This window comes from Trachymyrmex septentrionalis, unplaced genomic scaffold (assembly GCF_001594115.1).
Source record: "Trachymyrmex septentrionalis isolate Tsep2-gDNA-1 unplaced genomic scaffold, Tsep1.0 scaffold2, whole genome shotgun sequence".
In the NCBI taxonomy this organism is placed as follows: domain Eukaryota; kingdom Metazoa; phylum Arthropoda; class Insecta; order Hymenoptera; family Formicidae; genus Trachymyrmex; species Trachymyrmex septentrionalis.
The window spans coordinates 1,741,647-1,745,028 of NW_017305179.1; the positions used below are offsets into that span (position 1 = coordinate 1,741,647).

General features: G+C 34.2%; 1 protein-coding gene across 2 annotated transcripts in view; it reads right to left on the bottom strand.

Moving 5' to 3' along the window:
- Window positions 1–3,382, bottom strand: part of LOC108747503 (amyloid beta A4 precursor protein-binding family B member 1-interacting protein-like) — a 128,631-nt gene that overhangs the window by 119,569 nt on the left and 5,680 nt on the right. Inside the window, exons 2-3 of one of the 2 annotated variants that reach the window (XM_018485029.1) lie at window positions 2,157–2,408; window positions 1,665–1,711 (exon numbers count right to left, since the gene is read on the bottom strand). The exons of the other annotated variant lie outside the window; for it this stretch is intronic. The gene's annotated coding sequence lies outside the window, so the exon portion shown is untranslated. The remainder of the gene's footprint in view (window positions 1–1,664; window positions 1,712–2,156; window positions 2,409–3,382) is intronic. 2 annotated transcript variants of the gene reach the window in all.

Here is a 3,382-nt window from a genome sequence, read left to right on the forward strand (position 1 = left end):
TGTGTGTGTGTGTGTGTGTGTGTGTGTGTGTGTGTTACATATGTAATATATATGTGTGTGTGAAATAAGAGAACGAATTTCGTACATACGTTCACGTACGCGTACGTGAGTGCGCGCAAATATTCGTGGCAAAAAGGCTCTTTCTCATCTCCGAAGCATTTCGTTGCTAAGCATTGCCGCGGAAATAGTGAACTTTATTAATAGACGATGAATTTATATATAGGGTGTCTCGTATACGAGAAACAAGCTAAAAGAAGTGAAAAAAAATTACGATTGAAATAGAGCCATCGAAATATATTTATTCGCAAGTAGGTAACTCAAAATTACAAGACTGCGGCAAATTGAATTTTGACGGTAGACTTATAAGTAAGGACTTCTCAGTTCCTATTTAAGAAAATTTTAATTCGCGATATAATTGACAAAATATTTAATATCGCATACAGACAGATTGCAATGACTGTGTTTGTAAAATTAAAAATCATTTTTCAATCTATTAAAAAAATCTGAAATTAAAAGAAGACTGTTCAATATTGATATGACATCGTATATATTTCTGAGAAGAAACGAGGATGAGGAGCAACGAACGCGATGGAATTTTTTGATGAATTACGAATATCGGAGTGTAGGAAAACGAGAAAAACGAAGCGAAAATGACGCTGTAAGAACTTCATCGATTGGCAGTAACTCAATATCCTTGAAAAGCGCACAATGCACCGTAATTGCGATGGGGATCATGGTCAATAACCGCGTACAATCCACGCCAAAATGGTATTTTTACAATTTCCCAAATTATATTTGAATAAAGAGATGTCTCATAAAATGTCTTATAAAAAAGTAAAAATTTCGTTAAAGATCGATTTTATTAAAAAAAAAAAAAAAACATCGGATAAATTTAGAGCAACTTTAACATAGCTAGTTTAATTAAAAATGTAAAATAATCCAAAGCTCGTATATTTATTATTAAATATGTATTGTTACCTGAAATCTGATTCAGTTTGATTTCAAAAGCGTTACAGCTAATCATGAAACATTCACAGTGAAATTTCATATCTGTGTATGAGACCGCGAGCGGTTAAACAATTACACTTTGTTTTGAGATCAATTAAAATTGAAAACAATTACTTACATATAAAATTATAAAATAAACTTAGCGCAATTTAAATATATAAATAAATATATATAATGAGGCTCGAAAGAATCTATCAGTGAAGAAGCCCATTAGAGCCTACATCAGCTATTCCGACAATTTAGTTCGTTCTTCTTTATCCAAATGCCAAGAACGAACTAAATTGTCGGGAATCATCAACTTGAAATTTGCGTTATTTATGTAATTTCGATTTCTATTTTATATTGATAAGGACCCGAATTGTGGGATTGAAACGTATATTTTATTTGTTACATTCACACGAAAAATAAAGAATTTCTGTGCATCCGAATAGCTGATACAGGCTCTGATAGGCTTTTTTACATTTTTCACTGATAAGAAAAGACTATAATAAAATCAGATAAAAATGTCAGAAATAATGTCAGTTTAGTAACTCCAAACATTTTTATTAAATAAAGGAATTTCTTATGCATTTTGTCACACATCTTCTGTATATAAATATAAACGATAAAACTTACAGATTCATTATTGCAATAATACTATGCAATTTGTCACTCACCGATCCGACGCGCAGCGGCAGAGCTGGCGATGCTAACTATGTTGAACCTACAAAATACAAATACGTCGAAATTACATGTGATGTCTCTAATATATAATAATTAATGTTTCGCAAAATAATTCTTACGCGCACGAAATAATTACAAACCACTAAGCCAGCGTCAGATTAAGCACGACTCGTGATTCTCGATTCGTAGCGTATTCGCAGAAATTTATCATTCGCTACAATTCTCCACACCGCTCGCGATTCGTTCACCGTTTGTATAATGCAGCTCTATATATACCACCTTGATTTATGATGTTATGAATTCGTGCTCTTTGATTTCGTCGAAAAACCGTTCCGCTCGCGAATTGGCGCAAATGATGAACGACAAATGCAACGAATCTCCGTGTTATTCATAATTTAACTTTAATTCCGCGATCACGTGTCAGATACGGAATAAAACGATACATAAAACAATATATGAATAGATACAATGTACAAAATACTCACTTCGTGATTGTTCTGCCGTCGCCCGATGCCTCCTCCTCCTCTCAGTTTCCTTTGTCGCACAAGTTCCTTCACTCGCGAAAACGTAGTTAATTATACGAGCGTAATTATTATTCGAATATGAGAATCGCGCGGTACTTTACTTTAAACGGCACTCCCGACACGCGCGATATGCACTTTACTGCATTGCAAGAGAGAGATACGCGTATTTTATTAATAATCGGTGAGCCGTGTACGTTAATCCACGTTTTCGAACTGAAAATAATAAACGAACTAAATGTTTCAACCGAAAGAGAAAAAGTCGAGGCGCAAAATAAAATTCATTCAATCGAAGGAACAACAATCGTTCGTAAGAATCGGGACGAATAGAATGAGAAATAATGGCTGCGTTCAGCAGAGAAAGCAGCTTCGCGACCGTTGTAAAATTCTTCAATACGTTTGGTTTTATACGTTCGGATCTACAAGAAAAATCGAAAGCGAAAACCAATTGTATTGAAGAATTTGACAACAATTGCAAAGCTGCTTTCTCTGCTCAACGCAGTCATTGATTTACAATAATTTCATTCTCCATCATTCTCATTTCGCGGATGAATAAGTCAACAACTCGCCTCGACAAACGATTATCGTTATACGCAGAGATTAATTAGTCGCTTGGTACAACAATTACTAATTGTTCTTGTAAAAGACGCTCGCATTTCCCTCTCGATACTTTGAGAAATGATAACGTCACGCCTACCGGCACGAGTGTCGCATCGCGAATGCGGCAAGGGTGACCGATATTGTAAACAACAGCAGTACGACGTCAAAGCCAGAGTTGTAATAAAGTATTTGTTTATCCGAATGCTTGTATTTAACATCTTTCAAATTGATATTAACGATCAAGTTATCAACGCACATCCCGTTCCGCTAACTCACGAGTTGCGAGAGGTGAAAGACAACAGGTTTTCGCTCTCGATTAGGAAGTTCATTGTTATATGTTAGTATATATAGTGACTCGAATCCTAACTCGATGATTGCGTCATCTGAATATAATTGTTCAAATTTTAATTGCTTAAATTTACTTTTCTTCTCGCTTAAACAGTTAATTAATTTACTCCGTTTGGATAAAATTGTTAAAGCTAATATTCATGCAGAAAGTAAAAGTTACTTTTGTTTCCAAGGTAGAAAATATATTTATAAATTAATTAAGATTTATATAGAAATTTTTTTATTCAGTTAAGGTGAAGTGA